Below are 24318 nucleotides of genomic sequence, written 5' to 3'. Positions count from 1 at the left end.
AAACACCTAAATTAACTTTAAGGCAAAAACAACAGTTCTTAACTGTTGGTAACTATGAGTACAACATTTCGCTAAAACTTAAATCTCACAATAACGTTAAAAGCGAAATATAAAAATTCACAAAACAACAAAAAATAAATAATGCTTAGGAACACAACTTCGTTACAAAAGAATTAAAAAAAACATTTCTTTCATACGAGCTAGTTTAAACCAGCTCTAGTTAATAGTTTAGACTGTTGTATTATAATTAACTGTGGCTGTTTTAAAATATAACATATTTAGTATTTAAATTTATTTGATATAGAAAATAAACAAGAGTATACTACTCTTATCTATGGTACTAATCATCAATCAAAGATAACACGCAAGAATCATACGTACTCCTACCAGAAAGTACTTTTTTATCTTCTGTTTTCCATACTGAAAACCTACCTTGAAACTCTCTCAATGTGCAATCATAGATTATAAATTGTTTTATTAATTTGTCTATTATCTAATATTTCGTTAAGCTTCTTGATTTCGAACTTTTAGAAAGATTTCGCCTGAACGACATGGATAAATTAAAAATAAATTAAATATAATCGTTGCAATTTGTTACACAAGGGTGGAACATTGGTATATATAGATACCTGGTGGATAGTTGAGTATAAACTAACTATTATAGTATATTGCATTTTTCTCTTTGCCTTGTTTTGTAATGACAGAACATTTTATAATTTTACATAATAGCGTATATATATGTATACAGCATAATTTTTGAAAAGTAACATTTTGTTATGATAGATAGGTAGCAAGAACTTTTTTGCAATTTACGAGTTACTGCAATGGCAGTTGAAATATTTCCATAATATTCGACAAATCACTGTACTAGTAGTAAAATTATTCGTCCTTAGCCGTCTGTTAGTCTGTCTAAGAGGCCAGATTTTCGATTGTAATTTTTCATCATTTTTTTTAATATTCTGACATTTTTTCGCGGCAAATCGTTAGATCTTTAAAGTGGCCATTTTGAAATGCCGCCTAACCACTGGAACCGATCATGTTTATACGTTTTTTTCTTAGCCTTTCGCGATAACCGTTTCATACATGGTTTTGACTGGTTATTAAAACGGGGAAAGACACAATAATGAATTTAGAAACGGGGTTAGGAAAGTAGGGAAAGAGTGAAAAAGAGCTCAAATATGTGGAACTACGCGTTCTGTTGGCACACGTGCTACCCCCGCTATAGTCGTCACAAAATAAGATGCACCAGAAATGGGCGTTACAAATCGTATATAGTTATTGAAACTATATATTGTGGCAATATCGAAAATCCGATATCGTATATCTTAGAAACTATATATCGATATTACTCCGCATCGCGTATTTTATAGCGATGCCGAATCAAGCCGAGCGATTACCGAGTGGATACCAATACGAAATCATATATTTTCCAAATTTTATACCAATATTGCTTCGTATTAGATTTTCAATATATATTCACTGACTGGATATCAACTCGAAACCGTTTTTTGTGCGTGTTCGAAACTGTGTATTAACATTGGTTCTTGTAGAACTATATCCAATAATATATAGTTTCGAACTCTGATTCCGCATATCAGTAACGGCAATGTATCAACGCAGCGCGCACGCGGGCTGTATACATGAATATATAGTTTCAGAAAATATATAGTTTCGAAATCCGATTTCGAATATTGATATATAGTTTTGATACGATATTCAGAAAAAGCTATATTACCCATTCCTAAGAAGCACGTACCCTTTTACAATTGTCCTAACAACGTAAATAGAGATGCGACTAAACATGTCGGAAATCATATTAATGGATTCTTATGAGAAATCGATTCGAAAATTTTATGAGTCTGTTTTTTCGTGAATCGTATTTTTCTGGTCATTAGTTTTCAGTTCTACATAGAACAATTAACATTTATTTAACATTTAAGCAATACAGACTTTAATGTGAATAATAAGTAAGTATTGTAGGTACATGATTGCAGTGAAATCCAATAGTTGCAAAGTTCATTTAGACAATCTGTAGTTAGATAGCAAAATTTTGAAGCAAAACAAAAAAGACTTCATTTCATAGTTTAAATTTTTATTCACTTTCATCGGAAGATAAGCCAAAATCATTAGCTGAGGTAGTATCCCAACTAGATCTCAATATAGTAATACAATTTGCAGTTCAAAATTGCATTTCATTTTGGAACTCATGCGAAAATAATACTTGAAATTATGTTCTATCTTATTATGTAATGTTGTATTAAAATTTATGTATTTCATTAAACCGAATAACTTCATAATTGTTTGTTTACTGTTTCCTTGATTGCATTCAAAGTTACACACTATCGTCTTCCTTAGCTGTCAAATTGGGCGTCTTATATGTATAGTGACGACAATAAGCACTTGTACTGTATTTATTGTTCTGTACCTCCTGTTTGTCTACAAGTCTTTAAAATCTGTTTTTCTTTTCAAAATCTTCTTGTCAAATCAAATAACCGATTTATTTCTTGTGTAATGTTTAAAAAAAAACTCAAATTAAAGAGAAACGTTTATATTAAGCAGTAGAATAAGACAATAGTGATGAAGAATACAACGGAAAATGCAATGGGAAAGCAGGTCTCGAGGGCGGCACTGACACGCGGCCACAGCGGCAGCCTGCGAGTTCGCCGATGTTGCGTGAAGAACCTGTACTCCGCGCGGTCCATCGGAAACACGGATTAGCAACAAGCACCTGTACGGAGAATCATTGATTTAGTTTCAATGTAAGTTAATAATAAATTGCTATTCAAACTCATAGTATTAAATTAAATATACGAAATGTTTTAATGATTGCTACAGGCAATGACCAAACGCGTCTAGGCTTTTAGTATAAACAGAACTATATCTAACAGTGCACTAATATATGCCAATGAGGTGCTGTGAAGCCTCTGTACTTATTCAGCGGTTGTTATTTGATTTATCGTTGTGCCAGGTTGAGTTAATTAGGAAACAGCCAAAATCTACAATGGTGAGCTTTGGCTTAGTGCATCTCCATGTTTATCATTCTCAGACTTGCAAAATGACACCAAAGTCTTCTAAAGTTACGATGTGCTTTAAATGGCCGTGCAGAATTTTCATATAATGATACCTTTGCAATAAAAAGCATGTGAATACGCACTTAGATAAGTATTACCTGAAGTGGAGCAGGAATCACTGCAGCCCTTCTCCTTACACGAACAGCTATCCTGGCAAGCTCCTTCCTTGCACGAATCTACAAAGCAAACTACTCTTGCAGGTACTTAAGTGTAGACAACATGCTCAATAGACAAGCGTGAAATCCAGAGGAATGTCTTTATGACATCAGCTGAAGTAATTTAATTAATCAATTCAATTTAACTTTGCCTCATAACACACATTAGGCTGGCTTATCCTTAAAATGTAAGGTACGTTATATATAACGAAATGCAACCTGTGAAAATTCTTTGTTAAAATTTGTACCAGATGTCATTCACATAGCGTTCAAATTTACATTTACATTTTAGTAACACTTTGTTTAGCTTAGAGAGATACCACACGGGCGTTTCGTCGTCGCAGCGCTATGATTTCAATGTACGTTCGTACAGTCAAGAGGACGTCAAGCTTGACACTGTACTTTAGACCGTTCTTATTGTAAGCGGCATAGAGTTGGATTTAAGTCTTAAGTGTAAAGCTTAACGTGCTCTTGATCTAAGTTGCTTGCGGTGTTTCAATCAACACACCGTGTAGCATGTCGTTCTGATTTATACAGGTATAGTACAACGCAGCGTAACAACGTAACGTCGTGGCAACGTCGACGCAACGCATCGTCTGGGGTCGCTCTTAGTGATCCTACCTAGAGTAGCGATCACAATTTACGCCATTCTTGGAAATATTATTCGTTTTTACAAAATTTTCAGGTATTCTCCAGACGTTGGAGTCATTAGGTACCTACGTGCTGACTGCTGAACGAGCAATTTCACCATGAGAATTCATCCAAATCATCGCGTAATAATTTTGTATATATACAGAATAACAAACTAAAAATCCTCACCTTTGCACGGTTCACAGGGATTAGGCATGATGTCAGACTGCTTCGTTTATCACGACTGCTTTTCGGCTGTGGAGTGCATCCATTTATACCAATTACCGGTGGCCTGACACGGTATCGGCAACATTGATAGCACTGGCTAGTGGTGCAAAAAAGTAGAACAAGGCTGAAAAAATCCTTTTGTCCGGCTGCTCTACGATATCGATTTACTTGGATAGGAAATACAGTGAGTGAAAAACATTCTAAATGTGTGTACAATACGGCGACATGATATTTCTCATGAGAGTTGTTAACAGTCGCCGCATAGGTACGTTTGTGGCGCAAGTGTAGGGCTCATAAAGCATACTAAAAATGTCTTTTCTATTGTGTATCACCAAACAACTGTCATCCATTTTTTTTTATAATGCCTTTTGCATGTCCATGGACCTTGACCAGTTGTTTTGTTGTAACGCCCGCCCAGTGTTAGGCTGCCTTCATATTTCCAATTTCTCCTTCCTAAGTCCCAGTAAAGCGGCATATATACAAACCATACTTGTGTTGCAAAAACGAGCGATTCGTTCTGTGTACCGTATAGGTTCTCGGGTTTCTCTCAGAGAAAAGTTTAAGGAGACTGGCATAATGACTGTGGTATCGCAGTACATTTACTAAAATATTTTGTATGCCCGTAAAAATAAACATAATTTTATTAAGAAAGAAGATATTCATAATATTAACATTAGAACTAAGTCCAAACTCATGGTACCACGTTTTCGTTTAACTAAGGTAAACGATTCTTTTATGAGGAACTGTATACGTTTGTACAATAAGATTCCGAAGAATATATTAAGATTATCATTTCCTAAGTTTAAAACTTACATTAAAAGTATTTTAACGGAAAAGTCATATTACAAATTGAAGAGTATGTTTTCGATAAAGAAGTATGGAAAGACAACACGATTCCAGATTCCACACAATTATGATGAAAGTTTATTCCATAGCATTTAAGTTTATTACAAAAGAGCAATCCCTGGAATTTCTTGCTCGTTCTTCTCAGGGAGGTCAGCGTAGTGAACGAGCGGTAGCTTAAAAAGTAGCTTAAAAATGATGTTTTCAAGTTTAAAAATTTTACCTATGGAATAAATGATTATTTGACTTTGACGTTGCTTTGACCCACATGTGGCGCCTCTTCAATGGTCTGTTACTCAGAGATCCGTTCAAAGCTTGTGCTTCATCATTTTCTTGTGCTTCATCATTTATTTGGCACTTCATCCAACCAAATCATCTTAGACTTAGATGACCGTGACGTCATCTGCAGGGTAGAGTGGAAGAAACCCCTCCGTCCGGCTGACCACTTTTGGTCCAGGTGGGTCAAGGAGGTACTACCTATCCCGAACTCCCCAAATTCCTCTAAATGTAGAAGACTTGGTAATCATCACCGATGACACGTTACCTAGAGGTGTATGGCCCAAAGGTAAAGTACTCCAACTCTACCCTGGTAGAGACGGTGAGGTCAGAGTCGTAGAAGTGGCGACTGGTGCCGGCACGCTACGACGTCCCCTAAGGAAATTAATTAGGATAGTAACAGTATAGGTGGTCCCATCGTTTTCTCCGCCCGGACGATGTAGCGAATCGCTACAAATCTTTTTGTATATATTTTGTAATAGTCTTTTTTAAGCTTAGTTTTATATTTAAATTCTAAATTTAAATGTCTTTGCTTTTGGCGCCTTTTTCTTGACTTTAGTGTTGGCTATTTTACTTGTGATAGCAACATACGTGTTTATAATAAAATTAATAAACTGTAAGTACATCCTCTTGGCCTTGCTCACTCGTTGTTAGCTTCCACCCTTTCACCCATTGATACAGCCAGCTACAGAAGGTTTTTAAAGTCGAGTCCAGTCCATAACAACAAACGCAATTTTTTTTTAATACATTTTAACCCATTTATTAAGATAAGCCTCTTCATATATCGCACATTACAACTAACATAGTATTAACTCAAAATTGCAATAAGTTATATTAATATTGCCTATTTAATTTCAAAGCTACAGTGTTGTCCTGTCACTTTGAAATTAAATCGTATTCGAATGACTAGCATATATAGGGAAAATTTGGAGATAAATTATTAACATATTGCAATTTTGAGTTAAAATATAATATAACGCAATTTTTGTGATAATATTTCTATATTAGTTGTTAAGAGCGAATTCAGACGAAAGCCAAACAAACGTTAAGTATAAGGTCACCCATATTATTGTTTAAAAAAATATTTTATTGTTTATCCCGGAAAACTAAAGCAAGCGATATTTTTTTGTCCATCGTTCCGCACGGGTACTTGTGCGGATTCCGGAAAACTATGCCTCGTCCTAATACTTCCTCCTTTTTGGATGATAGCCTTCATTGATTATATTTAAGAGTTTTATCATTAATTTTGACGACATTTGAATCCGGGTAGAGATCAATAGTGGACGGCAATGTGTCAAACTGTTAAAGGTGCGTAAATCACTTTGTAAATGCTCATATTTTATGAAATATAATAGAAAAGACTAACATACATATGTATATATTACCCAAAACATTAAGAATTAAGTTTTTGCAGAATTAAAATTATATTTTTTGCAATATAATGTAATATTGAAAATGTACGTATTGCTAAACTTTGTTGCAGACATTTCATTGTAATTAAAGTAAATTTAGCAAATCAAACTTTATTATTATTCTAATGTATACTTAGTTTAATATTGTCGACTAAATTTTGTTTGCCAAGTTATCTTCCATGAAGCATATAAACGCCTGATAATTTTACATTTAAAAGTCCAGAAACAAAACTCATCGTAACTTTGTGACAGGCGTTCAACTAAAATATATATATATGTTTATTTCAGAATCTCTACCACAAAAGCAGACAATAGAAAAACAAAATGCTCAATTAGACGCTAAGAAAACGCTAAACAATGTACTTACCCAACCCACATGTCCCAAGGATTGTCCTTGCAGAAAGCAAAACACAATCAGCTCCTATATACCGCTATTATTTAACGCTTTAGGTATAATTATGGCTATTTTTGCAACCTACATGCTAATAACCACAGATTCAAAACTATATCTCATATTTTGGATATGTTACTCCGTACTAAGAAGAATGATGGCCAAGACCAAAAGTAGCGGACTTAAATTGAAATCCGATTAATGCTTTTTTGTGCTTAGAGAGCGCACGCCTAATTTTACGTGATGTGTAAGAAGGTGTAAAAATAAAACGATAAGAATGCTTGCCATGTAAGTATTTAAATTTGCCACAAATATGTGTAATATGGCATTTATAAGTAAGGAAAAGTGAAAAATTGATGTAAGAATCGAATTTGAAGATCTCGGTGAAACTGTAGCTAGTTAACGCTGCGAGGGGTGGACGCGGAGGTAAACAGTGAAAACGGCAATACTTGTAAATCAAAGTTAAGTTAAGACAACTTTAATGGCACAGTACCTACAAGGTACTTAGTAAATGATTGTAATGATCGTTTGGTTAAAAACAGACTAAGAATTCGCTGTCTTTCACAATACATATATCACGTGCGAGTTTTAATGTTAAAAAACCAATTCAAGATTTGTTTTAAGTTAATTTACTCAAGTTGATAGAAGTAGCCACATTGTTAAATTAAAAAATCCTGTCGAATATCATAATTTCCGTTAGATTTGACTAATTATCATTATTCTACTTTATTTAATTATAATTTCTTAATTTATTTGCATTCACGCAATTATTTATTGTTTAGTTTTAAGTCACTGTGAATATACTGCTTTTGTGTCTATAGAATTTTATTTAAGTACTTATAAGTTACATTGTACCACACGATAATGTTCTCTTGGCGTAGCGTCCGTCACGCGTCGCTTACTTAATTGGAACCTCGCACATTGACTTAAGAACGGTATCTGCGCTTCTACAATGACCACAGTAGTGTGAGCTATGACCAATGACGCTTTCGTTGTCGTTGAATGTTTAACACTCCTTGCATACTAGAAGTAATTGTTTGATATTGATATAAAAAATATCACAGAAAAAAAAGAGAAGAAAAATATTAAAAAATAATATTTTTTTTATGATACCAAGTGACAGGAGAACAAGCCGTGCGCCTGGTGGTAAGCGACACGCCTGTCCATAACAGGTTCAGGGCCACTCGAAGCTTTAAATTACAAACATCCTAGAGACTGCCACTGCGTCCATCACGACGGGACGAACATGTTGTGGGCCTGGTGGTAAGCAACACGCCTGTTCATAACAGTTGCAGTGCCAGTCAAGCTTTAAACCGCAAATATCGGAGGGGCACTGCCACTGCGCCCGTTCCTCTTGTTGACAAGTCCCATGTGCCTGGAATTTCACCAGCACCCCTAACCCTTTAAAACCGGAACGCAGTTATCTCACATTATTGTTCTGCGGCAGAAATAGGTAAAGTGGCAGTACTTCCCTGGACGTACTTTTTCACAAAGAGCTCTACTGCTATTAAAACTCAGTGGCCTACGGTAGTCTTGTGACCCTGGTATCTATGAGTCACGTACCTTATAAACATGATAAATGAAATAATACCGACTGTATCACTACTTATTGGGGGCGGCGCGAATCTGGCTCGAGGCAGAGCGGTGGCAGCAAAAAATACCGCCAAGTTTTTCTGCAGATTTTGTTACTAGTTACAAGCAAGGGAGTAAAGTGCATCATGTAATAATGGATTATATTCCTAGGGAATATAATGTACCTAGTATTTTAATTTACTTCGTATGACCTAGACCATGGTTTCCCAAAGTGGCCCCCCAGTGGGCCGTGAAGACCTCTAAGGGGGCGGTAGGAGCTTCGGAAGTAATTGGAGGTTGCTGTCCAGAGGGTGCTATGGCATTTAAAAAATAAACCTGAATTATCAATACAAACTTTAGTACATTTCTTTTTCCTTGTGATTTTTTGTGTCAAGTTAACATACAATGTGCCTATGTGGGCGGTGAGCCAAAAAATTAGGGAATTTATTACCTAAACAAATTAAACAGCCCGTACTTGCTCTAGTTTGTGTCAAAAATTCAATAAATGAACCAATCTAAACACCGCTAACCGTGTCGTTTTGTTGCGTTTGTTGCATCTGTGTTTGGTTGAAAAAAAAGAGTAGAGCGTAAACGATTGAAATAAATTATTTGTTTTTTCTCACAATCGAAGTGAAAAGTGAAGTTTTCACCTCAAGACAAAATGCCAATATAAACCCTCGGAGTAACAGACACCCTCGCTAAAGTTCGGATGGCTAACCACCACGTATATATATACATATTGGCTCACTTTAGTCCCTATTCTCTAAAAAATATACTACGCACTAAGTATAGTAGGTTAATCATTAATAGTATTTTTTTGTTAAATTTTAGTTTAGATCTTTTAAATTAAAAAGTTATTGTCCAGTTTAGCAGGAAGATTTATATGTAGCTGTAGGTACCTATGATACTTAAATATGTAAAATTTAAAAAAATTTAAATCCGAAATACAAGACGTAAAGCACTTTGAAGCTTACACTGTCTTCATGAATCGACACAGAAATTGAAGAAGGCTGTTGAGCCGTATTTATTTTGTGATGAATTATGGATTAAATATGGTTGATTGATCAACTCATGGTTGAATCCTGGTGACAATCCAAAATAGTGTCTAAAAATGCTTACGAACAGAAAATTGTTGGTAACGCAGGCCATAAACAAGCCTGCACAGATGCCTGTACAGAGGCTGTATAAAGGCTCTTCCTGACGGCCGTTGTTTATACCACTTCGTTAGCTCGTTTCTTTGATTGCTTTTCTTTGGCTAATTTTAAGGCCTATCTTTGTCAATTCATCGTTGTCTTCAGTCGATGCCAAAGAAGAGCGAAATGAGAGATTAACAGGCTATTTGAGCGTGTCTCAGACACGCTAGGGTTTTAGATCTAACTGTAAAGGCACGTCTGCGAAAGTAAACTTGTCAGGTAGACCGGAACATGCAGGGCCTACTTAATTGTTTGAAAGTCCAGCCGCAGAGTTATCCACCAAGGTTTCCTTTAATCTGGCACAATCATGACACCCTTTTTACGATAACAAGTGAACGGGACAAACAAGTCGTGCATGGTGCACTCAGCACCCGTTACCCTGAGCCATGATTTGACAAGTACCTTGTGCCTGTATATTCACCAGCACGTTACCCTTCAAAACTGGAACGCAAAAATGTTCACATTTTTGCTTGGCGACAGAAATAGGTAAGGTGGCAGTACTTCCCTGGACAAACTCTTTCACAAGGAGCTCTACTGCTACTAGCTGATCGATATTGTAAGGAAATGCGGACGATGATAGTGTGACTAGAAGAGAAACAACCATTCAATATAATAATAGCAAACTATTTTTGTCTTACAGGATTATTAGATACTCGCCCCACTCACCTCACTTAGTCCATACCATACATCCGGAATTCAGATAATTATGTACATGGAAATTTTTTTCCTTGTAAAATCACATTTAGTTCCCGTAAAGCAATCAAAAAAGAAAAGAAATTGTGGATTCCCGTTCCACACTTCTACCACAAAGGAATACGTGAGCTTCCAACAAGGTCGCAGAAGTGTACTGGACGCGTGGGTGCCTGGTTTGAAACAATAAATGTTAATGTAACTACTACCACTAGTGACTGCACGTCAAAAACGCTTTTATCACATGAAAGATGAAAGACGAAAAAAATACTATCTACATGTAACAAATTATGTATTATGTGAAATTTTATTAACCGGCTTAAAAAAAAAAGTTTTTTTTATGTATGTTACAGGATTACTTGATTGACCCGATTTTGATGATTCTTTTTTTATTGGAAAGAGGTTCTCATTTAAATTTGAAGAAAATATTCCACATCTATTACAGGATTTCAATAAAACATGGTAAATAGATGTAATTCCATGATGTTTTTAAGTCGGTCCTTTTTTATAATTGTTTTTATACATATCAGGCAGATGACTCCACTCCTCCTGATGTTAAATGGAAAGTGGAATCCAAATATGAAGGTTCCCAGTATAGTGTTAATACAATCACTGCCCTAGCCACCACCACCTTGCATGCCTACAAGATGCCTCTTCACGCCTCGTTTGAAGGACCCCATATCGTAAGAAGGAGCGCTGGAAGGGAGTCCCATTCGTCGACTGTGCGACAGAGAAATCTGCCACCAAACCTTTTAGGTCGCGATGGAATACGGCAAGTTGTAAAACGGTGACTACGGAGGCCAGCGTACGTGTTTCACAGATGTGGCCATATTACACCATTTTTGTTGCTCGAATTCTCCTGAATATATAAGAACGGCAATTTTATAAAATCACAATAACCGCAGACCGCCATTTTGGAAACTCTAAATAAAAAGTTACCAAACATGTAATTTTGTTGCGTAGCGAGTTAGGTATAAATGTATTAATGTAAAAAACTTACAACGATAATTTGAGAGCATTCAACTCCTGGCGGGACTAACACGTACAAAAAAGTACCTCTGAATTCATTTAGCCAATTTACTATCCTCATGATTGAATAACATCGCTGATGAATATACAGAGCCTTGAAAACCTTTTTTTGTTATTATATTCCATGGTCGTAATTGAAGTTCGAGCATGATCTTATTATAATTATATTCAGTACATATTTTTTTTATAAAAAACTCTATCTAATTTTTCTTATGAATCAGTAATACAATATACAGAGTTATTGTATTATAGATATTGATGTAAAAAACACGGATTTATTTCATAGTGATTCTGATTCATAGGAAAAATTAGATCATTATACAGGATTATTTGTAAAAAACTAACAACCTCACAGGTCTATATTCCTAGCATCATAAACGACAGCTTTTGTTCCATGACTAATATAGTAAGTGACTAATATATATATATATTACACATACATCGCCATGATCCGCTGAGATATCCGCAGCAAGTCTTGTTATAGGCGTCTAGGGTATCCAACTACACCGGTGCACCACATAGAGTCATCAGTCATTTAATGTACCACCCCGGTGTACAACCTACACCCGCTTGTGTTTGGGCCTCCCTGACTCGGCAGCAGATTGCCAAGTGACGGTGGTGGAGTGAATAGATCGAGTCTTACACTTACTATAACATCAGAAATACATTCCTAATCTGTTATGCCACCAACAATCTAAGCTAATTACCGCCAATTAGTGTATTTACAGCCTATTTTCAACTTTCTCTTTGTTACCGTTGTATTGTGTAATTGATTTTCATGGGATACTACAGTGTATAGCATCAATACGATAAAAAGTGGATGGGATATTAAACTTCGTGTTCAATGCATCAATTTTGAATTGAATTTATTAATGATTATTATGTAGTGTACTTATAATGATATTCTTTGGATGCACCCCTTTTTCAAATCCCAAATTTCTTATTCTAAGGTTGCCTGGAAGAGATTGCTACATAGCAATAAGGCCGCCTGTTGCATATTATTTTACTATCTTTATACCTACGATACTATATTATATTTTAACTGTAAAATTTTTATGTGCAATAAAGAATATGTCATTCATTCATTCGTTCAATTTTGTTCTCTTTGTGCAGTACCTGTCCGTTTGTTTAGAAAGTTTAATTCTGGACCTCAATTTTTCTATTTTAGCAATCAAAACTTAGCAGTACTTGTAGTTATAACTGTCTATAAACTGCGCAAAAGATGACTGCATGGAGAGATTACCAACCATTGCTGTAATCAGAAGAAAAAAGGCCCGAGAGTTTTATTTGGGGCATTATAGTCAAGTTGGCCTGCATGCAATCATACTATTTACGTGCAAGTGTGATGAAAAACATTGTATGTTTCACGGGCGGTAAGGGAATTACGAACCTCGTCTCCGCAAGCCCTCAACCATCGACTTCGGGCTTCTAATAGAGTCTCGGTCGTAATTCATTATTTATCGCCCTTAATACACAAAGTACCATTGTTTTGTAATAAACAACGTTTACAAAATTACAATAAGATCTTATTCTTAATTTATAATTAGAAAAAAGTTGTAGGGTTTACTTACTTACTTACTTACTGTATAGGGTTTAGGCTAACACACGTTTCAGACATTCGACCTAAGACATTTTATACATGAGACTGCTCTAAAGATATGTATTTACGATAATAATGAAATAATTTTGTATAGCTTTCAAAGACTTTTGTATTGTAACAATTCTATAAAATTGACCTATGACTTCAAATTCTAAATTATATACATTTGTGAAAGTTAAGTACAAAAACCTCTGGCTAACGGCAAAGGAAAGCATCGTGTTCAAACTTGCACGTAGAAGAAGGTTCACGTGTGAAGTGCCTACATTGAACTAGCGTTGTGGTTTAGGGCCTAAACTCTCTCCTAAGAAGTAACTTCTCCTAAGAAACTGTGCCCAGCAGTGCGACGTAGGAATAGGGCTAACGCATAGCGTTTTCTAGACAATGCTGAGTTGGTGACCGTACACAGAAAGTACCTGTATACTTATCGCCCTTGTTTATGTGACTAATTTGTGTTTTAATTTTATTTTTAACCCACTTCAAAAAAGAGGAGGTTTTTAATTCTACTGTATTTGTTTTGTGTATGTTATGCCATTACCCCGACATTTGCAAATCGATTTCAATGATTCTTTTTTGTTGGAAAGGGTAAAGTAAATATTAACTCACAAATTAGGGGATGAATCCGGTATATTGGATTTCACCCACTTTCCGTTAACTGATTCCAATAAAACTTGGCAAATAGATGTAATTTTACAAACTTTTGAGATAGGTTTTTTTTTAAATAAAAATTTATAATTATCGAGTTCTTAGGTTTTCGCGATTGTTACACATGGGAAACAAAACATTTTTTCCGGATTTAAATCGCGTAAACATTTCATGTAACGTTGACACGAAACGTCGGTTTGTTTGAAAAAACTAATATACGCGACTTAAATCCGGAAATTAATTTCATTTCCAATTATAATCATTCGGTTTTATTTGTGATTTTGTTTTCTAATCATTTATTTACGTTTTACGTTTGAATGTTTGCAATATTATTAATAATAGTATTATTATTATTATTAATAATTACTTTCTCAAACTCGTATCTTACAAAGAGTGATTATTCAGGATAAGGCATAGCTTTCTATTTATTTTAAATTTATTATCAAGGGTGTTAATTTGGATGCATTACTTTAAGAATAAGTAAAGGCCAGTGTGTAAATATGTAGGAAATGTGATGTGAAATTAGCCTGCAAAATTTGTATATACAATCCATCTTTTGCATTTCAGTAACTTTGTGCTTTAAGATACGAGTTTGAGAAAGTAAGGCGGGTTTTTGTACTGTTTTGTTTCGTTTTTCTTTTGTGGTAGTAAAGAAAAATGTATTTAAAAATATTTTACAGAGTAAATCGTAAGTATATTGTTTACAAAATCCTTCTTACGGAAATGTTACATTCCTAACACTGAGTATTTGATCGAGCCATCTTGAATCGAATGTAGCAGTGGGGAGACAGACTCACGGAAACCGGTTCGCGTGTTTTTGTTTATACCGATCATTTTGTTGTGCGCCTACCTGTACTTGCTTAACCGTGCGGGCCAGTTATCTATCTAACATAGTACAGGAGACGAATGGTGGTTTAAGCTTGGCTGATGTTTTAAAATATAAATTGAATTATATATCGATGGTGGAAATTTGAAATGTCGTAATAAACATTTTATCGTAAGGGAAAATGACCATATGACAAAATGTCTCCTAGGGCATTTCAAATTTCCACTGTCGATATAACATGTATCCAATTTTGAAATGTCGTAAGCTAGATTTTGCAGTACGGGACATTTTCCATTACGGATTCCTTACGACATGTCAAATTTCCGCCGTCGACATAGTAAATTGTATCTTATATTATATATGTACATGATGCTAGTTATATACTCTTGATAGATAACGTAACGGTAATTACACCATAGTAAAATAACTTTAATTACATGATATTCTCTTTTTATAAATTTAAATTAAAAACAAAGTCAACAAATGGCGCTTATCCTTTCAATTATCTTTTTCTTTCAATTATTTCTATAAATTTTAATACTTTTTTATGTGTGAAGAAAGAACTTGAACTATATAACGCTTACACCAAAGGTGCGTTCGTGTGCGTGTGCGTAAGGTCATACAAAATGACATTTTTTTAGTAGATATTTAAAGATTCTAACGAAATTAGTCGATCGGTAAGCTAGGAGAGATATAAATTTTGCATGTACATAATTTGGTTCATGTAGTTCGTATTATTTTTATGACATTCACGTGATAAGTTTCTATCATAAGGTTACATAGAAGAAATTGCTACTTTTAGCTTTTAGCTTACTCTGTGACACTTGCATTACTGTTGTGTTGTCATTGTAATTTTCGCGGAAGATTCCAAACAATAGAAATGCCTTAAGCTTCGACTACTATCAGAACCGATATCGCCAAAACTCACACATTCTTAATTTGAAACTACAAAATCTCGTACAGTCAAGAGCACGTCAAGCATGACACTTAAGACTTAAATCCAACTCTATGCGCCGCTTACGATAACAATGGTCCAAAGTACAAATGTCAAGCTTGATGTGCTTTTGACTGTACCTAGGTTCAAATTGAAAAAATAATAACAAATTCTGGATTGTTAATGTAATTTAAACTTTACCTTGTTGGCATATCGTTGAAAGTTCAATACTGTCAATACTTATTATTGCAAGTTACGACGTTTTGATATGATATTGTAAGTTAAATCAATGTGCCGCCGTCTAGCGGTTAATTGCTGAACGACGACGAATTGGAGCTATTTATTTAGTTCTCCAAAAAAAAGCGACCATAACGCAGGGGTATAAGCTTTATTTTTGTTTCTTGTAACAAAAAAAATATTTCGATAAACAGACTTTCCGATGATATGAAATACCACCACGGGTAATATTTTTGGTGCGGCATTTTTCTAGGAATTTAGAGAATTTGCACGAAAGAATGACACGGTCATACTATACAAAGCGAAAATGGCGGACTGAACTCAAATAGGTCTTTCGAGACCTATCCTTGAGAAGCGTCGGATGCTAACTGACCACTTCTAGAATATATTTATTGTTCTGTAGTAATTTTAATGTGCAATAAAGAATATTTCATTCATTCATTCATTGATTTAAAAGCGCTTTTGACGTATGATCACATGTGGCTTTATTATATCTACCTGCGGTATATATAATAATTGCTTTCGTTATAGCGCTATTTGTTTCCAATAGCACAGAACCTAGATCAAAATTACCTCAACTTTGGCACCCGAACTACGCGAGTGAAGGAGCTTGATCCCCCCTCACGGCTCAGTTATTGACCCGAGCACCGGCTCTGCGCGCGCACCCAAAAAGTCTAGCACAGTCAGTCTTTCTAGACTGCTACCTACAATGCCTGCTCCCTGCGACTCTTGTAAAGGTAAGAAATTTATTTTCTAGATTTTTTTATTGCACGCTATAATTTATTTTAACCAATTTTAATTCGTCTATATAAGTAAATAAATAACTAATTCCATATTCCGAAAATAATATATTTTTAAATTTTTTAAATATCAGTATGAATTTTAATGATGTTTATTTATTCAATATTTGCTGAATAATGTCCACATGCCAAATTTTTGGCGTTGTTATTGTTTTGCCGGATATATTTTCCGGTATGTCTGGTACCGTGCATGCCTTTCCAGTCGGCGATGACGCAATACTGTTTTTCTAGATATAATTTCATCACAACTTTTCATATACATTTGAAATAGTATTTTGTAATTGAAACTTGATCTCATACGTGCAAAGGTGCATTTTTATTTCTTCGCTTTTGAGTAGAACCTATCAAATAGCCCAATCTACGATATCATACCATGACGTCATTGATTTTATGAGCAAGTAAAATTGCCACGTTTCTTTGTTAATGTAAAATTGCAACATGTTTTGCAAAACTTTAGACTTTATTATGAAATCGACCGCGTTGATGTATTTTCTATTGATCATAATTTACATTGTAGAGTTAAGAAGATTTACCCAGAGCCGTAATGAATTTAAAATTTCTTCTTCATTCTTACATTTTTCATTCACATTGTTAATTCTTCATTTACAGTCTTACTTCTTCAATCTTACATTGATATAAACTTTCACGATTTTCGAACATTATTTGATTTTAGAAAATCGGGACTTATATACAAATATTATATTTTATTTACCTCGACGTTTTGGACGAGTTGCAACGTCCATGGCCTCGAAGAGAGAGTCCCTTCGTTTAAGTCCCAATTTTTTAAATCAAATGAGGTGTTATATCATTTATTTTTAATAACACTTGGCGCCTTCAATAAAAATATGGCGACGACATCCTGAGCCACACTATGTTAAGAATTTGGACTGTATTATGATTGTATATTCTGCGGCTAAAATTTGTTCATTATGGTGGAACCACACTGGTCAAATCTATGAATTCGTCAAAATGCGAGTAGTAAAATTTTTCTTGTTTCGGGACAAGCATGGCGTCTAATTAGCCGTACTGCCAGATCTTAGCTTGTAATTTATCTTCAATAGTTTTTCAAATGATGAAACACAATATGTATAGTAAAAGTATACGTATATAACCTATAGTATAGGTTGTTGTTTATTAGCATGAAATCGTTATTGAGGTAATATCCCTTTTCAAACAAAAATTAATAAAACTAACAAAACGATAGTTGAGAACTTAGAGCAAGAAGAACTTTATTTCAATGATTAAATTTTTATAACAGGCTTCCAGTTACGGCCAGCTACCACAGTGCACAGAAAACATTAAGAGTGATATGCGATCTCTACAGTCAGTAGTTAGTCTGTTATTCGGAATGTCTACCGTCTTACACATAGTATACCATGTCTACTACAATATAGAAGACTGAGAGATAGCAAACCATATATCGCTTAAGGCGAAAATTGGTAGTTTTTACTTTTAAACGTTACTTTATTTATGGTGCAAAGGGACGGGACGACCATATCATTCTACATCAGTTTTGATTATAGTGACACTCCCTACTGACCCTTAAGGTATACGAGAAGGGCACTATAACCTATGCGTGCATAGGAACCTTCTAAGTTCAGGTTCCGACTTCAGATCAGCCAGTGTACAGGGTTGTCAAAGATCGTTGTCACTGACTTCATCCGGTTCTCATGAGGCTAATGCCTCGGGTGAGCTTCCCCGAGGGCACGTAACGGCGTCTCTCCAGTTACCAATAACCTAATCGGCTGGAGGGACCGGAGTATATCTAGCTCTCCGAGCTAGTGCCAGAAATGCGCACCGGTTGCAGTATCCAGCGACCATCAGCTTGTTTTTGATTGCCTCTCCCGATTGGAAACTGCGTCTTTTCCGCGTCGAGGCGCATAATTGCGATTCATAACTGGCCGATCTTTCGACTTTTGACATTTCTAATTAGAACAATAGTTGATTTAACTTACAAATTAGAAAGATATAGTAGGAATCAGGTTCATCTTCTTGCTCAGAATGCCATCTGGTTCCGAGACTACCCGATCGGTTTGATTCCAATTTGAATCAAAATCAGGACGCTTGTCCGTACATAGCTTCCGACTTAAAGGACAACTCACGTGCCTCGCGCCCCTCCTCGCCTTCACATTACTACTTGGTGACAGAAGTAGGTAAGGTAGCAGTATTTCCCTGGACGAACTCTTTTTAACCGACTTAAAAAAGGAGAAGGTTTAAATTCGACTGTATTTTTTGTAATCTCCGTTTTGAACAAAATTTTGGTCGAAAAGAAATTATTGAAGCAAAGTTATAATCGCTGCTACATACAATGCATGGAACTCATTATAGTTCTGTGTACAGAACCATAGTGAATTTTTTACAGTTCATTAGCGAATACCATAGACAACACAATTGCGGTTCAGTCAGAACTCAAAAGAGCGTCTCTAAGATAAATGGTTTATGAAATTATGATTGACAAATTGAAGTACAGTAGAAAAATCATCTTTTGGGAAAAACGTAATTCTTAACATGACCATAGACAGTGTAACATTTTAAAAGAAAAAAATCTTTTTTTATATAAGTAAAGGTTGCAAAAACGTCTTACGACTTAAGTGGAGGTAGAAGAAATTAACATGTTGGTATTGGACCAATACAATCAGGGTGTAATCAAATGCCCCATTGCGGACAATATAATAATAATAATAATAATAATAAGACATTCATTCATGAACACATTCAGAATAAAATGGTTAACAGTAAAGATTTTCGGAAATGTGGACTCTAGTGCCAATGAAAAGGATGGATCCTCAGCACTACTGCTGCTTTTCAGGTTCCACCTTCATACATGGACGTCCGCTGCTGACAATTGTCAATCATTACAGGAATTACATTTTAAATTTACAAGACAAGCTTAAAATTAATTTATTATTACGATGAGCACACGATTATACATGTAAAAGAACATTAATTACCGGATACAAATAGTACTGGAACAGGTCCCAACTTCTTACATAGGTACTTCTTACATCAAAATGATGATGTATGTAGTGGTATACATTTTTTTTTTGACAAAATCCACGTTTTCAGGTACGTGCGCTGGCGGCAAAGCCGCGTGTGGCGCCAACTGCACTTGCGGGCCCAACTGCGCTTGCGGTGATGGCAAACCCTCGGGTGAGTATACCATTCTTCTGCATTAATCCAGTCCTACTGTAAAGATATCACTATACAAAACTTAAACTCAAATAATGTTTATTTCATAGGTAAGCAAATTACATTTGAAATTTTGGTAAAAATTCGTAAGGCAGATTCCCCTGACAAGAATAAGTAAAAAATTCTAGGGGTTGCTCAATATAATAAAAGTTCTTATACGTATTTATCACATTGGCTGTTTCATAGGACTGTTGATCTATAATAACGCAAAATTAACTTCATTTACAGGGGATAAACCATGCTGCAAGGGCAACAAGTAAAATGAATTCTCAACTTTTTCCAATGAAGCTCTACTTTATCTAACGTCTTTACAATGTAGTGTAATATATCTAACATATTTATATAATAATAGTTACACTGTATGACGTAGTTGATGTTTACTAAATTCTATATTTTATAGAAACAACAAAATATTGTGTCGTCATGAAATAAAATGTATTTGAAGTAAGATTTATTATACTCTAATTATATTGATATTTAATATCTTAATTAGATTAGTTTACAAATGCGATCACTAGATGGCAGATGTGTAACTGTCATTGTCAAAAGTAACCAATCATAGATCAGGAATTTTGATGTTGAATGGTATCATAGTGCGCCATCTAATGATAGCTAATAGAACTTATTGGTGTTTGCTTATAAGGCTATATTGTATGGAAATTATATATCGAAATAAAATGTCTAATATAGAATTAGTTTCGTCGCATTCAGTGTTAATCTTCTTCTCTGCATGAGAGTGATGGTACTTGAAATACTCATTAATATTAGTATTATGTGATGAGCACGCACACACGCATAATTATATCGTAATTATGAGAAACAAAAATTGTTTTACTTAGCAATGTTAGCACCCATCTAGTTTCAATAGATTAGATAAACGTATAGATTAGAGACAAACAATCACATTCAAAACTTTGAGACTAAATCATTTCGTCCAGTTTATCGATTTCTTTACATTGCAAATGAAAGAACAATTTCCGACCTTTTTTAATCTCAGCGACACTTGGTCTCCTATACTACACCATCCGTTCGTATTGTGAATAAATACAAATACAATAAAATATAAAATAAAATACAAATTTAAAAATAAAGGAGAAAAATAATTTCATATTTTTGAATAAGGACTATTTCGGCCAGAACTAGCTCACATAAAGCGTATCTCATTTTGAGTTAAGTAGTTAAGTAGATATCTTTTAGTTGCTTTTACAATATTCTAACGACGGTTTTATTGACGTGTGGAGAACCAAATTTTGCGTTTAACAATGGTATAATCTTGAATTTCACATATTTTGAGTTATAACACAATCTAATAGCAATGCGATATACTCAAACATAGTGAAGACTGTTTTGTCCAGAACTAGCCGACTAAAAGTTTGACTCATTTTGATTTGAGATGTCTTTTAATTGTTTCTTACAATAACATAACAACGTTTTATTGACGTGTCGATAATCTTGAATTTCAGGTATTTTGAGTTACAACACTATTATAATAACAGTGCGATATGGTCAATGACAGTTAACTAAAAAGTTTGTCAAACTTTTTAATCTTTCGCCACATTCTTGAGACGACCCTACTCCATTAAATACATTCCAGTTCATTTTTCAAGTGAAGATTTAACTAAGTACCACCATTTAGACTTAATTTACGTCATTGTAAGGTGATATAAGTATAAACAAGAAAAGTGAAAAACCAGAAGCGAATGGTCTTCGCTTGTGATACGGACCAAAGAGACAATCGAAAATTTTATTTCAAGTAAATTCTACATAACTGTTGTCCACTTTCCTTTAACGGATGATATTAAAACCCGCAGGCAGGAGTTATGAAAATTGTTGCGTTAAACAACAGTAAAATAATCGCTGCTCAAACACAAGTGTAATCTAATCGGGCAAGTGAATAAAATTTATTTAAACTTATAAACCCTAGCGCATAGAGCATGTTGCGCCCGGGTGCAATTAATACCCTGGCACCCTCTAGTATGCACGCGATCAAAATCGAGCAGGCCGTACGCCTGGTAGTAAGCGACACGCCTATCCATATCTGTTGCAGGGCCACTCAGAGCTTTAAATCGCAAAGATTTGAGAGGCACTGCCACTGCGCCCGTCATCCTGAGATATAAAATGTAATTTCACCAGCACTCGTGCCTTTCAAAACCGGAACTCAGTAATGCTAACATTACTGCTTGGCGGCAGAAATAGTTAAGGTGGCAGTACTTCTCTGGACGAACTCTTTCACAACGAGCTCTACCGCTGCATCATACTGATTAAACTCTACTGCTCATTCGTAAGGCAGATTCCCCTGAGAAGAATGCACAAGAAACTCTAGGAGTAAATAAGTCTTTGTAAATAAACATTTGGATAAATTATTATTTGCAATGTTTACAATATTTAATTTAAACATCTTAGATCGAGACTACCTCCAAGAGCTAAACAGGTTACTACCACGGATTTTTGTCATCCAAGTACGCAGAAGATGTATAATAATAACCTTTTTTAGTATAAAGTTCTTGTTTCACTATAGTTTTCCTCCTAAATGGCAAACTACCTCGTAAATGGCAAATTTTCGAATATCAATCGGAATTTTATTATAGAAGCGTAGACATCCCTCCTTAAACGAATTTGAGACTGTGAAGATGACTGCCAATAACAGTTTGTTTTTATTTTTTTTGTATGTATGTTACGCCATAGCTCATCGGCATTTACAAATCGATTTTGATGATTCTTTTTTATTGGAAAGAGGGTAATTCAGTAGTGGTTCCATTTACGTCTAAGGGTGGCAAAATAGGTGATGAATGACTTTTGAAGTCGGTTTTTCAGTACTCTGTACTAAGATTATATTCGTTACTCTCAATTCGACAAGAAGAAGAAGTGAATAAGTATACGAGAAGTACAGGATGACTTTAGACAACAAATTCGTCGTCAGATTTGTACTTTAAATTCAGTGACATATAAACAGGTCCTATAATGTACCTAACACAGTTTAAAAAACACTGTTCCGATAGAAACGTAACAAACCTCAAAAGTCAATGAAATAAAACAGAACATTACAGTACAATAAAACATTTTTTATTTATATGACAAAAATGTATAAGTTATCAATACAATTATGGAAGCAACGAATGGGACTTTTGTGTCACAAATATCAGCTTTATCTTATACGCTAGATATTTTTTAGGAATTTAGTAATGTCGACTCTGTTTCATACATTTGTAAAACTAAATTTATTTGCAAAGTCTAGAAAATTATGATTGCCTCTTTCAAATAATTTTAGACTTATTAGTTTCACAAAAGTAAACAGAATCGCTTCTTACACTAGAATAATAAACTGCGCAATGAAGGAGAAGGAAATAAAATACTAAGTTTTAAATATAAAAAAAACTTTATGAATTGGTAGATTAGTATAATTGTTATAATATTATCGCACGTGAAGATCCACTGAGCACGGGTCAGTCGTCACAGCCACGAAATGAACCCGTAACAACAGGTTATCGTAACACATGAAATATGTTCGTAACTTCATAACTTCAAGTTGATTCAACCACTTGTGGGTGTGGTTAATAACCAACATGCTGAAGTTCTAATGAAATTAAAAGTAAAAAAAAGTCCAACTTATGAACAAAATCAGTCGAACATCGGTGTACAAATTCCAATTGAAATTCTCAAAGCCTAATTGAGGTTATTAGCGCAAAAGCAGTGTAACCCATATTCAATTTTTTCTACAATATTACTTTAAATAATACTAAACTGTAAAAGGTGTATGAAACCCCTCCGGTGAAAAAAGACGCCTGACTCTCCAAATGCAATTTCGGCCTTTATTCACGTAGGTGAAAGAGCGACATAAGAGACGTAAACGCACTTACACTCGATGTCGACTAACCGTCGCACGAGGTGGAAGCGGCAGCTGGCGAACGATGATAAGAAACGACGATTCTATTCATTGGCCCTATGATTCTATACAAGCCTTTTTTTTTTAAAGACACTTTGCAGTTGGCTGCTGATGACCTTGGCTATGCCACCGGAAGAAAAGGGGGCGAGCTGAAGGCTCATAACCCGTAAAATAAACTTAAAGCTAAGTATGAATACTTCCGCCAGAGAGGCGTGCTATAGGAGAGACTATACAAAGCAATTACCTTTTACAGCTTATGTAGTAATTTAGTGAACACTTCGACAGCGCATTCTGTTTTGATCCTAACGCCATCTAGCGGCAAGGTGAGGTCACTAAATTGTTTCGTGTTACAAAAGTACATAATTATTTCATATTTGGATCCTATCATATCATTTAAAGTAATATTATAGAAAAAAAATAAATGTGGGCTACACCACTTTTGCGCCGATAGCCTCATTTAATAGTTTCATAGTGCCTTACACTGAACAAACAAACTACAAAAATTTAAATTTAAAAATTATATGAATGTACATAGTTTCAAATTAAAATTCCGAGTGTACTGTAAAGTGTAGCCGCGTATACCTGTTTCACTTCTTAGGTAAACGACAGAGAGATGATTTTTCCATGCAATCTAAATTGGAACCTGAACGCTGATGCTATCAAACAAACCCTTATATTTTTCGTTACGTTTACAAATACATGTTATGGGCATGATTC

General features: G+C 34.9%; 2 long non-coding RNA genes across 2 annotated transcripts; one reads left to right on the top strand and one right to left on the bottom strand.

Moving 5' to 3' along the window:
* Positions 1-2561: 2561 nt before the first annotated feature.
* On the bottom strand, positions 2562-4185 carry LOC113238580. The gene is made up of 3 exons (XR_003311113.1): positions 4046-4185; positions 3170-3247; positions 2562-2728 (listed from the first exon to the last, which is right to left on the bottom strand). It is a non-coding gene; the product is annotated as an uncharacterized LOC113238580 (long non-coding RNA).
* A 12142-nt stretch (positions 4186-16327) lies between these two features.
* On the top strand, positions 16328-20506 carry LOC113238464. The gene is made up of 3 exons (XR_003311099.1): positions 16328-16466; positions 19596-19679; positions 19947-20506. It is a non-coding gene; the product is annotated as an uncharacterized LOC113238464 (long non-coding RNA).
* Positions 20507-24318: the final 3812 nt, after the last annotated feature.

The sequence above is a fragment of the Hyposmocoma kahamanoa genome, unplaced genomic scaffold (genome assembly GCF_003589595.1).
Source record: "Hyposmocoma kahamanoa isolate Upper Pololo Valley unplaced genomic scaffold, ASM358959v1 103, whole genome shotgun sequence".
NCBI classification, from domain to species: domain Eukaryota; kingdom Metazoa; phylum Arthropoda; class Insecta; order Lepidoptera; family Cosmopterigidae; genus Hyposmocoma; species Hyposmocoma kahamanoa.
The sequence above is the reverse complement of the archived record's forward strand: the minus strand, read 5'-3'. Positions and strand labels throughout refer to the sequence as shown.